Source organism: Lepisosteus platostomus, chromosome 1, assembly GCF_059453375.1.
Source record: "Lepisosteus platostomus isolate fLepPlt1 chromosome 1, fLepPlt1.hap1, whole genome shotgun sequence".
In the NCBI taxonomy this organism is placed as follows: domain Eukaryota; kingdom Metazoa; phylum Chordata; class Actinopteri; order Semionotiformes; family Lepisosteidae; genus Lepisosteus; species Lepisosteus platostomus.
Window position 1 is genome coordinate 56446105 of NC_142611.1, and position 13493 is coordinate 56459597.

Sequence of the window (13493 nt, forward strand, 5' to 3'; positions counted from 1 at the left end):
TCTGTCAGGGAACACAAACCTATTGGAGGAAAAGAGTCCATTCATTCTGTCTGATGGCTGTGTTTGAAGGTGAGCTGTCATGAAGGATTAAAATGAGAAATGAATGCAGTTGTTCCAATCATAAGTGGGATTCCAGATGCAATTGCCTTTCTTTAAAAAAAACTGTCCTAACTGTAGGTCCCTGTTCCTATCAGACATTTGAATGAAGAAATATGTAGCACATTTTAAAGATATGTGATATTTTCCTCTAAAGATAAATTGCAAAACTGTCATGTAACATGTTACAGTGTAGGGGACTTACAGTGGAACGAGAAATCTCCTTGGCTGTCTGCTCTAACGTACCCTTTGTGTGATCCCCTGACAAAAACCCCTGGGAGGCACAATTTGCTTCAGTTTACCAGCTGTACCAGTGTGACCAGCTATGGTGTTTGGTGTTGTGTTTGGTATTGTGTTTGGTATTGCCAGTAGACTGTCTGCCAGAGTGAGGCTGTGCAGCTTGTGCACTAGATGAAGAGCATTGGTCTTTATCTAATTAATTGGAGACCTTTAATTGGTCTCCTTTAACCTTGGGCAGACAGTTACTACAATATTGTCATCTTACCCAGTCAGAATAAGTCTAACATTTTATTAACTTTCAACAATTTCACAGTAAAAAAGATACAAGCAGAAAAAAAGACAGTAACACAGCAAATGTGTTATAAAAATAATTATAATTATTATTATTATTAAATGCTTTACAGCATTTAAACAAAATATAACATGACAAAAAACTGAAAAGAAAATAGCCTTTTATTTGTTCTATAATTCTTTACTGTATGTAGAGCAACATATAGCATCATTTGTGATGCTGTTATAGTATTTGTTGGGAATAGTAGAAAATATAGCATGTACTGCAAAATAAGTTCAGAATATTGGGTTTACCTTTTATTATCAGTAAAGGTTAAAATATGAGTCTATACTGTATATTCAAGGTAAATAGATGTTTAAAAAAAGCTTCTTATTTTTAATTTAGCTATTAAAAAATAAAAGATACACCATTGAAAAATCCATGGAGAGGTAATTGATTCAACAATCGACTATGTTGCCTTTACTCCGTTTATAATGGTGGGGAAAGAAGCATCCTGTTTATCAGAAAACACTCTCTTGTACTTAGCAACCCCTGTTTATCATCTCTCAGAATCACAAATGTAGCACAAGAAATACTGAGGATACCTTATAAAACCAGTAATTTTATTACATCTCTAAAATAAGTTCAGGTTCTACTGCCAGTTGGAAGCCATTTCAAGTCATGCAGTGCGTAACTATAGAGACAAACAAACCAATCTTTTTATATACTAGTGTCCCCCTTGTTATTTTCTTTTTTTAATTCAAGGCTCTCCATGTTCTCTTGCTGAAAACATATTTTTAATCTTTTGGCTGTGCCTCATCTTTCTACTAAATGCTGAACATAAAAAGTAGTAATATGAAGTATTACAGAGACCAAAGAAAAGCATGTATTTTCTACGCTGCCTTAAAGAGTTGACTGCAATTCTCACTTTATATTTATTTTGAAATTAAAATTAGGAAGACCAATGTGTTCTTACTGTTTTGTATCCCTACCCCTTTTTCTCATCCAAGCCTATTTTCCATGTTTTAATCAAAATTGTGTTTATCTTAAATAAACTGGACTATTGTGCATTTACTCTCCACATATTTCTTCATACACAGGAAATGTGCTGGTACTAATAGATCATTCATTTGAAACATGAATGCACAATGTGAGATATGTTGTTAGGCAGCCAGCTCAGGGCATGCTCTACTGTTCATGCACAGGTCAATACACAGCAGGACCTGGGAGCAGAGTTTCAGCAGGACAAATTCAGCTCAGCTACCCAGAGACTAGTTCCCATCTTGGGGAAGATGATGATGACAGGCATATTGCTGTCGCATTGATTTATGGGACATAAAGGGAGGTATTTCCATTTATCCTTCCTGAAGGACAGTGCATGGATATTGGATATATGAAAAGCACAAGTTTATTTCATCTGAACAATCTTTTCAGATTTTAAAACATAGGCATCTAGTGAACTTTGTGTCAATGCAATATAAGAGCTACTGCTGATATTAATGACATTATGCCCTTTAAGTTTTGAGTTTGACTTAATATTAAACTATGTTACCAAGTAACCAGTACCTTACAGGGTTGTAGGAAGAAATGGTCTGGTTTAATGTTTTGTCATCCTTTCCACAGTAAACATCTTTCCATGGATTCACTTAGAATGAGCTGGTGATAATTGTAGTGTTCCAGATACTGAAACCTTTACTTTGATGGTATAGAATATTTTGATTAATATTAAAGACATAAAATGGAGCAATAATTGTTTACAGGATCACAACATAGCAGTGGGACATCATTCTTTTACAGGACTCATTTCAGTTTGTCATGAAAAGCTATATCATAATTTATGTTAATATGCTGCTTATTAAAATATTATAACAACAATGAAACAATGTCCAAAAACCATTAAATAACTACTGAGTCAGAAAATTATCCATCAATAGCAGTTTGGATAATGCATACGAGATGAAGGTACAGTATATAGTGGGCAAGAACAAGTATCAACTAAGAAAACTGCAGCAAAACAACTCAGAAGTCATCTACTGTATGCTGTTTTCAAATTGTAGAAAAATCTCTCCTACAGTGGTCACTGGTGGTCGTCACCCTTTTGCTTTTCAAAATAAAATTCAAATTTACACATACAGTGTTGCTCCCATGTAACTGGAATAATTGTGAATTGTGTTGCTCAAACCATACAGTGCTGCTCATCCAAATTCAGAGTACTGTACCTGAGTTCTTTTAATAGGCATGGAAAAAAGTTCAAAACAATCATGGCCTTCAGCTAATCAGTGAAGTAACCCCTTTTTTTAAATATTTTCCCTAAGAGAGTAAAAACAAAGAGAAATCAGTGAATTAAATACTTTGTGCAAGACTTTAAAATGATCTGTAAGAAACTGAAATTATCCTGCAATTAATTAAATTAACATACTGTATGTGCCTTAGTTTTAATGACCAATATTAATAAGAATATTTAAAAAATAATAATCATGTGGTAATATAACAAAATAATAGAAGCTGATGACAAGTTTAAGAGGATAGTTTGTTTTCCCTCTAGACATTGAAGACAACATTCATTTTACTCTTCTGCTTTCATTTACTGATGACCTTATGAGGATTTAGGGATGACAATATCAATACGCAGATGGTTTTAAGAGGTTTAATAGTTGGTCTGCAGGTTTCTTGGTGTACACGGTAGACTGCGTTCAGCCAGCAGTGTGGAGTGGAGACTCCTGTATGACCTGCAGCCACTGCACTCATCCACACAGCTCCGAGCTTGTGACCCTGTCATCATTCCCAGGCTGGATTTCCACTCTCACTGTCGGCACACATCCTGGTTAATTTCAGTTCCCACCCTGAGTCTCAGAACTGATTTCTTGTTGCCATTCTGAAGTGTGCACTGGAGTTTTACCACCATCATTATTATAGCATAAACCTTGATGATGCTATAGTATAAGACACCCCAGTCAAAATCAGGAGTTACTACAGTACATATACAGTATATCGTAAGACTTGGGAATTTCCATAAAATCCTCACTAGTGTTTTCTACTATTACATTAACTTTGACTCTTAACTAAACAAATCAGACAAGCTTGATTTGCCTGTGAAACAAAACATGCTTGTTATTTAGCAATTTTTAATCCATGTTGATCAGAATCTTTAAAATTATGATCACTACAATTGAAGGTACAGTGAACTGGATGTGAGCAGAGAATATGAAGTGTCGTAGTAGCTAATCTATCGAATTTCTAATCACATACTGTATATGCAAGTCATTGTGAGGGGTTCCTTGGCACTAACTTTTGTTTCTCTACACATCCATAAATCTAAAAGGCTGCTTTTCTACTACGAAACACAGAATTAACTGATAGTTTAAAACATTAGAAAGCATTATGTGAAAAGTCCAGTATCTATTACTTCTGCACAGCACTTGAAGTGAGGAGTCTGTGGAATATTTTGGATGGAACAGATGCAACAGAAACGCTTTACTTGAATGACTTAAGCTTTTGTTCCATTGTACTGTATATGGGGTGTGCAACATTACAAATCCAACCACAGGTCCAGGGTGAAGTGTTCAATGCCAGTGAGGAAATAATTCTGTGCTTATCATTTGTGGCTAAAATCATTTACCTTAGAATAGCTCGCTGAAAGAAGGCACCAGTTTCTCTTTGCTTTCACACTTACAGTAGCATTCAGATAATGTGCTCCTGTAAATACACATACTGTATATATAGAGGATTCTAAGAACCTAATACCTTTGGATCCGGTTCAGGGGAATCTGGAAGAGCAATGGTATCCTACTTCTCTGTGCCCACTGGCATCTTCCCATCCTGCCCCTGCATGTATCCATATCACACATTCCAAAAACCCTCTCGCTGTCACTGTGGCCAGGCTGCCAGCTGCATTTCACTACTTTATTGGTGGATTAAACAACTCCACTCCATTGGCTCTCAATCCCTGTTACCGCCTATTGCAGGCCCAACCAGAGCCCTAGAAACAAGCTCAATATAGTGCTTGAATAAAGTCCGAGAAGTCTAACTGAAACAGTTGACTTCCTTTTCATAGCCCATCTCAAAATTCAAATTCTCTTTCTTATAGGATACATTTTGCAACTGCATCTGAATATAAACACTAAAAGACATCCACCCATTTCTTAACTGCTTCATCCATTTCAGAATCACTGGGTAACCAAGCCTAACCTGGGAAGCAAGGCGCACAAGGCAGGATACACCCTGAACAGGGCGCCAGTCTAGCACAGGGCATACACAGACAAAAACCCACACAGACTGTACTCACACTGACATCAGGGCCAGTTTTCCCAGAACCCCTTTAACTGACCGGTATGTTTTTGGACTGTCGGAGGAAACCCACGTGAACATGGGGAGGTCATATAAACTCCAGCCAGACAGTAGCGTGAACATTGAAACCAGGGCTCCAGTGCCACCAAGCCACCCACCAGAAGACATAGTCCACTAAATTATGTTTATTACAGGATCTGAACACACGTCTTGAGAACTCATTTAAATATAGAATATACTATATCCCTTTAGTCCAAAGTCCAAACACATTAGGATCTGATCTTTCTGCCTTACCAAGAACATTTTTGTTACAGCTAAAAAGGATAAAATTTGTATAAATTGAATGGATTTCAGTTTACAATCAGTAAAGTCAACAATTAAGGTAATATTGGTGGCTAAATGAAAAGGAAAGTGTAACGTAATATACTGTATTACTTTTTTCATACAAAATGTTTCTTTATGTATATTTTCATATGCTTACAAATGATAAGAATCTTGTTTATATATAAACCTAGCTAGGTATTAGTTGACATATTTTGTAGGCAAAGGAACAAGTAATAGGTTTATTCCTATTACCTAGTAATAGGTTTATATTTGTTGTATGAAATTCAATTCAGATTGTTTATTATAGTTGAATGAAATCTAATTCTGTAATAGCACCTATAATTAATATTAAAAACAAAAGCCCCATTAGAAACTTCTTAAAAAACAAACATTTTTTTTTAATGGAGTTTTGAATTAGTAAGAGCTTCCACAGTTGAAATTAACACTAAAACAGCAGCTGGTTTGTAAGAGCCACGCACTAACTTCAATGACTTCATTCTCCTTTCTGATGAGAGCTTGGAAAAGTCTTGACTTATTGGTTTCTCTAAAAACTGTATAGTCTAATATTAAAAATACTTTTAATTGTTTTTCCTTTGTGTAAACAGAAAAAGGTTGCAGATATTTGCAAAGTGAGTGCTGACCAATGATGTCTGAGAAACTTCACTCAACAGGATAATATTTGACTATTAAATGTTTGTGGTCAACTGTCAGGGAATTCCTGTCTATTAACAGTTACTTTGAGGTAAATGTGTTTGTACTTGTGCTGTACCTTTCACAACCAACATATCTGAAAGTGAAATGGACAGATGGCAAATGTGCACAAAGTTTTGATTTGAAACAAAAAATAGTTTTTGCATACACATGTGGCAAAACATGCCAAAATCTGTTAGCAAAAGGCATGATTTTAAATCCTGCTTGACTAACGTTTTCATTGTCCCTATCTCACTCATTAGGTTTTATATTTTTGTGCTTGTGCTGATGTTATTTTCAGTGTTAACAAAATACTCAAGCAGAAAAAATATGTTTCTAAACATTATACTTAGAGCAAGAAAACAGGGAAATCATACTTCTCTCCAAACGTTGCTGCCTAGTAGACATGCAGACAACATTTAAACCCCTTTAAGTTATTTCCTTTTGCTGCATTCTAGTCATAAGCTGTTTTTGTTATGGATCATTGTAAATTGGAAGACCTGTCTTGTTTGCAGTTTTTTTTTGTTTCACATGAGATGAGGCCATTCAGCCACTTCTTGCATGTTTAGTAGTTTAGCAGCTAAGTGAAGCTAAAATTTCATCCAGTCGTTCCACCAGGGAGCTCAAAGGTGGAGCTTCACGCACCACAGTGGAAAGCTTGGTCTAGATACCCACACCACTTTTTTTCTGAAGAAGTATTTTTTTTTTCACTGTTCTAAATTACCTTTTGTTTTCCAATTGTGTCCCTTTCTATTTGTTCTGCTACTGATACAGTAAGAGGACCCTGATTAGAATCTATCTACAATATATCCCTTGTATACACTTGAGTCACATCTCCATTCTGTAGTTCCCAACTAAATACATTTGGTTCCTTTAACCTGCATATATTTGAATCCCCCGAGACCCTGTAATTATTCTTATTTCTATTCCTCTAAGGTTAGAATGTTCTTTTTATAGTATGGTTTCTAAAAGTGACATTTTAAAAATGAAATATAAATAATGACTCATACAAAAGCCATTGTATTGTACATAAAGGTCTGAAAATACTATACTGTATATAATAGATACTTGAATGAATTGTATTCTTATCTAATAAATACTACAATATTTATACATACACTGACCTTTTTTTTTCTGAATATTTTCCAGAGTTACACTGGCAAGGCATTAAGTATTTATTGCTTTGTAATGTCTTCAATAACTGTTGTTCAATAACTTTTAAATATTTTTAACATGCAACAAGAAATACTAGAATATTGATTTATCGTCACATGTAAATACAGCAAATGTTTTTAATGGGAGGATTTACTTATACGCAGACTTGCACACTACAGAAATTGTACATTTAATCCTAGAGCAAAATTCAATACAGCTTTCCTAATACATATAAGATATTGTTATGAGAATATTTAAGATCATTCTTAAATGCAGAATTTAAGCAAGATATTGTAAGATTGATTTGAAAATGTATTCATTGCAAGGAACAATTTAAATACTCATTATTGAAGGGATGAAGGATTTACTGCTCTGCTTGAGTTGGAGGAAAAAAAACCCATTTTGAACAGATTTTTGACATTTAAATATTCCTTTGTTCGGTAATCAAAAATATTTCTTCTAATGAAAAAGTTCCGTTTTTTTAAAAACAAAAAAAAATGAATAACCGAAACGTGTCACGTTGTAGACCATTTTTCATTGTGATTAAAGGTTTTGTACTATAGTAGTTTAGTACTGATAGAGTCCTCAGCTTACTTCCTAAACTCCCCCTCACACAGTCAGATGGAGAAATACTGACTGTATCCTTTGTATTAACTGAGGCCTTTCATGGGCAGTCAATGACAAACCAGAGTAAAAGTAAACCATACATACCTGTACATAAATCTCCGCTTTTCTAATCCTTCAGCTATTTTAAAAGTTTGGCTCCACTCTGAGCAACACAAGAGGTGGTGCGGGTTGATGTTTGTGCAACAACATGTATTAATAAGATGAACTGAAGGCCTCTGTCTCGTGATCTACTTTTAGATCGTAAAGGAATTTTAAGGGAATCTTCCTAAGAAACATGAGTAAATCAAAAACATTCCCTTTACACCTGCCCGTTCTGAAGTAAGATGTCATGCTGCGTCATGAACCTTTCCAGTGTGGAAAATGACTGGGGTGTGTTTCTGAATTTGTGACAGTGATTCCCAAGTGATCCAGAACATTTCGGAAGATGTGGTAACTTTGTAAAATTGCCAAAGTCAGCTTAATGCTAATTATTGTTCATATTTTTATGTAGGTTGTTCACATCTTCTATTAGCATTAGCAGGAGACATCTTCTATAATCTTCCGAGGGCTTTGTCTTGCACATGCTCTTGTGTGCCGATTTATGATGGCAGAAGAGGTGCTTACTATCCATGTTCATGTTTTATTAGCAGCTACAGTAAATAACTTGCAAATCAGAAAGGTCCTAAGTGACGCTGACACAAAAGCTTGTCTAAGAATTGATTCCATTAGAATGATCTTAGCTCCAGATTACTAGATAACAAAACTTTAATAATAGATTTTCCTGATTCCTGATTAGATGACTCAATATGTATTGCAGGAAAAGCCCATTGTTCCTAAGGTAACTCTAGAGATGTTTATGTTTAGCTAACGGTAAGTTACTTTAATTCCAAAGATCAGTTTATACGAAGAGTTTTGTTGAGCACCACAAAACAAAGAAAAATGAACAGGCTCTTGGAAGGGGGAGATTTCTTTTGCATTGCTTCATAAAATAGCGTTGTATTTTTATTTTGAGATACTTTTCTAGTTAACTCCACATAAATGTCTAATAAAAACCTATATACAAAAGTAAAAGAGTTTTTGAAAACACTGGATGTGCACTTTTTGCAGTAGAATAAATGAATTGTTAAAATAATCTCCTAGCGTTTGTTCTTTGACAGAAGAAACAGCTCTAAATTGTTGGGAAAATTGGGAAAAAAAGAAATTAAACATGGTGAAGCTTGAACACAAAAGTCACAGAGCAAATACACAGTAAGTATCCTTTGGGTTTTAAATGTAGTTTAACATAACCAAGACCCTGACAGGAATATCAGAACAAATCCTAAATAAAACCCATATTATCAGCTTTACTCAAAAAACATACATAAAAGATATTTTAGAAGCTGGTAAAGTCCACCAGTTCATACAACTACAAATCAAAACAGAAAGCAGCTAAAAGCATCTACAAAATATTATTCTGGAATTAAACACCAACTTTGAATAATGGATTTTAGCACATGCCAATGATCCTGTAAGCAAGAAATAAATCCAACGAAGTCTAATGAAGAAATAACAATACTGACATGCTGGTTTTGCCACATACCTGTGGGCAAAGTTCACTAATTAAGCAGACTCATTTGATTAGATAATTGCCTGCAAAACAATTGACCTGTTAAGTGTCTTCATGTGGTTTATCATCAATGTGGCACAGTTAACATGAATATACATGTCAAAATGTTGACTAAATGCAAAGAAATAAAAACTAAAGATGCACATAACAGGCATGTATATATAAAACATGTACTTTGAGCATTATTGATAAGGTTTGCTTTTAGTTTATATACACAGCGTACATTAGTTTATTCCACTACAGTGGACTGAAAAGGTCGACCAATGTTCTGAAGTTGAGAAATTTGTAGGGTAAGATCTTACCCATCTATGAATTGGCTACATTACTCTGCTCTCCTCCCCACTGATAGCTGATGTGTGGTGAGTGTTCTGGCGCACTATGGCTGCCGTCGCATCATCCATGTGGATGCTGCACATTGGTGGTGGTGGAGGGGAGTCCCCATTACCTGTAAAAGGCTTTGAGTAGAGTGTCCAGAAAAGCGCTATATACAGTAAGTGTAAGCAATTATTATTATTATTATTATTATTATTATTATTATTATTATTATTAACTTTGTTGATAGCCCTCCATGCAACTGTAGTGGCTGGGACAGCCCTTTGTTTTTATGCATTGAAGGAGGTCAATAAAGTGAGTTTTACCATCAAAATAGTGCATGTAAGACAGTTATACTACATTCTGTAGTACTGTATACTCATCACTGAAGTGTGAGTAATTTACTGATCACTTTCTACTGTACTTCCCCATAAGTGGGGCTAGTAGTTGTGCTGTAAAGCTTTCTCCTGCAGTACAGTACAAGATTACACCATTACAGAGCAGGAAGGAGACACTAAGGTTTCATTTAGTTTTGGTGTCAATTCATGTGACATTCACAGGAGAAAGAGAGCACAAAATGGTTTTAGATATAATTTAACGTCACATAATTAATATCCTGACAGGATATATATTATAAGGATACAAACATAATTCGTAAAATATTCACTTTTGATAGAATGATTCAATTTTTTATTATTCTTTAAGAAAACGTATAAAAACCTTACTCCTGAGTCACACCACATGGATTATAATGAGTGAAAGCTGAACACATGCAATCTGTATCTTCCTTACAACATAAGATTAAATTTGTAATGTTTTTATCAATCACTTGAGTGGATTATAGTGATGAAATATCTTTTTGAAATAAAAAAAAAGGTTGCAGTCTCATTTACAAACAACTGCTTGGACGTGTTCTTCTTTGGGCATCTTCTACCTGACCAACTTCTTGCATCTGAAAGGAAGAAACAGCAATTACTTGTCACGTGTTATGCATAAAGATACTGTAAACGTGTCCTTGGGACATTGAAATATTTCTTTGAGAACATATTCAATGGAACGCACACAATAGTCTAATGTTTAACAGGATTGCTGATATCACTATAATACTAAGGCAAACATTGCATTTTTAATAAAAAAGATTGAAAAACTGCATGGTCAAAATAACCCCCCAAAAATCTTTAAAAGATAAAAAACTCTAATCATATAGCTTATGAAACAGTATGTTACACTTTCAGATTGCCTCTTTGAACTCCAGTTTTTTTTCTCTTAGTGTGTGGCAGAAACAAAGGCCACTTGTTCAGAAGAAAGACCCAGGATGCCTTCTGCAACATTATCCATCGATGTGCCATACTGTTGTAAACTGCATTACCAGCACACCTTTGAGCCAGCCACTACTTCCTCCATTGTCTCCTTAAATGCAACCTTTGACACAGCCCACAGACTGACATCTGTTTGAAGATTAGTTATGACCTAGTGGATAGCAACTGACACATTTATTATTAACCATAAAAACCCAACAAATTCTTTTTGACCTTACAGGGCTCTCATTCTTACTCTCCTTTGTGTTTTCTGCTCTCCCAAAAAGACCATAAATAAATCATTTGTCAGTGTCATATATTTATTTTTTCTTTTATTTTGCATATTGATCCAGACCAGTAACAATTACATAGCTTAATCTTTATTGAATCAGATCAGAATGATGATAGACGTAGGTTCAGAGACTTTGTATTTCTTACAGAAGGTCGCAATAATATAAAACAGTTATTAAAATGTGTCCTTTTAAAATCATTCTATGTTTTAGACCACAAAGATCCCCTGCCTACCAGCACCTCATTTCTCACCCTCATGTAATGTTTTCTTTCAGAACTCTAATTTGCTGCATCCTTTACAAAACTGTACTGCTGCATAGATAGATAGATAATACTTTATTAATCCTGTAGGGAAATTGATGAAATAGCATAGAATAGCATGCCACGGTAAGATAAAAAATTCATACAGATGTATGTGTTGTATGAAGAATGAATGAATGTATCCCATAAATCAAAGGTAATCATGCATGCTGAATAACATCATACATCTCTGATACAAGCATTCCATCAAATAAGATGTACAATCAAATACAAACTGTAGGAAAATAGAATGTACAGTAGAATGTAACCACACACTGATCCTTATGTAAGTAGGAATGTACTGTACATTTTAAGTACAGTCGGTCTGTTTTGACAACTGAGAAGAGTCACAGAATCATAAGATTATGAAACGGTAACCCTCAAATAAGTTGAAGCTGGTAGGCGGGCATGTTGTTTGGAACTACAACACGTAATCAAAACTAGACGAAAACATCCAATCTGGACAATTAACTAAAATTCCAAAGACCCTTGGTGGTTTTGTGCTCCAGGCCGAAGAATAAGAGGATTTCAGGGTGTCCTGCTATTACAGCTATTGAGAGGTTATTATCGTTCTCCGTTCTCCTGCTTTTCATTTGTTTATGAGGGCCTACACAAAGATGTGCACAATAGACTTCATGGAAAATCAAACAATAAACACCAGGAAAATAAGAACCTCTTCAAAATTGTTGATAGATTAATAAAGCATGTATTAAAGATCCACTAACAAGAAAATGAAAACATCCTAAATATTTCTGAGACTGAAGACATTATTTTTGAAGAGTAGTAGTGTTTTATCTTTATTACATACTTCAGGATTATCTTTGCATTTTGGGTTTTGTCCATCATCACCCTGCCTACTTCTCACAGTATGGGATAGACTATCTTAATTTAGTATTTGATTTTAGTATATTGAGGTATAATTGTGTGCCTTATCATAACCTTAGTACCTCACACTGATGTTTTTTCTGAGCAGACTGAACTCTAAAAGAACCAGAAGTTTTACTACATCAGAATACTTCTCTCAGCATAGGATTCCTTAGATCTATCTTGTGTATTTAAACTGATCCAGGTTTAACTAGGACGCTGTCCTAAGTAAGAAAGACGAAACAGCAGCATGAAAAGAACAGCTTCCTATGGCTGGGTTTGTACTGGATGTTGGATACAAATGAAAACACCTTATTTTAGAGGCATGCAGATGTTTTTTTTTCCAACTTTAGGTTTGTAATAGAAAAACAAGAATGAAGCATGCTTGATTGTTTGGTGCAAGTTAATAAACACCTGTCTTTGCAAAATGAAGAATGACTTGGGCTCTCTTTGTGTTACAGTAAAGTCTATCATGTGTAACATAAAATGAACAAACAAATGTAGTTTAGTTTCAGCTGCAGTCAAGCGTTTATCATCAGACCCGCAGGAATATGCAATTTCAACATATGGGGCAGAACATCTCCATGATGCCATGACTCTATAACACAAAGAAAAATTAAAACTAAACCAAACACTGTCTTGTCTCCCATTGTCTAAAGACCAGGATAAACTGACCCAAAAAGGACAGATACCTATCTCAAGTCAAAGTACCCAGGAAAGAGTTGGCTGGTGAAAGACAAGACATTCCAATGGGGATTTACTGATGCTGGATAAAATTGTAGACTAATCTGATTCCAGTATGACACATTCTTCCTTTGGAACTATATCTAGTTTCAATGAACTCATTGAGCACTGCTTTCTCTTAATAAAGTTGCTTTGTGTTTCTTTGAAGTACAACATCTTTTATTTTTTATGAAACTCTCCTATTTTACTTAAAGCATGCAAATGTTTACTCATCTGTTTGTTAACAAGTCCCAAAAGTGAATATTTAGGGTCTTATTTAAATGTGTAAATGTTTTCTGTTTTATAATTCATGAACAGCACCTGCAGCAGAAAATTTATATTCATTGGTTTAATATACTTAAAATGCTTAAAATAGCTTCAAAATTCACCTGTTGCTGAAATAAAACCAATCACATATACAGTACTTTGG

The 13493-nt window shown here is 34.8% G+C and overlaps 1 protein-coding gene across 2 annotated transcripts in view; it reads right to left on the bottom strand.

Annotated features, from left to right (window-relative positions):
- Positions 1-8634: 8634 nt before the first annotated feature.
- The window catches only part of LOC148678261 (uncharacterized), a 46988-nt gene continuing 42129 nt past the window's right edge, over positions 8635-13493 (bottom strand). For both annotated transcript variants that reach the window (XM_088633119.1, XM_088633118.1), the window contains exon 11: positions 8635-10539. The gene's annotated coding sequence lies outside the window, so the exon portion shown is untranslated. The remainder of the gene's footprint in view (positions 10540-13493) is intronic.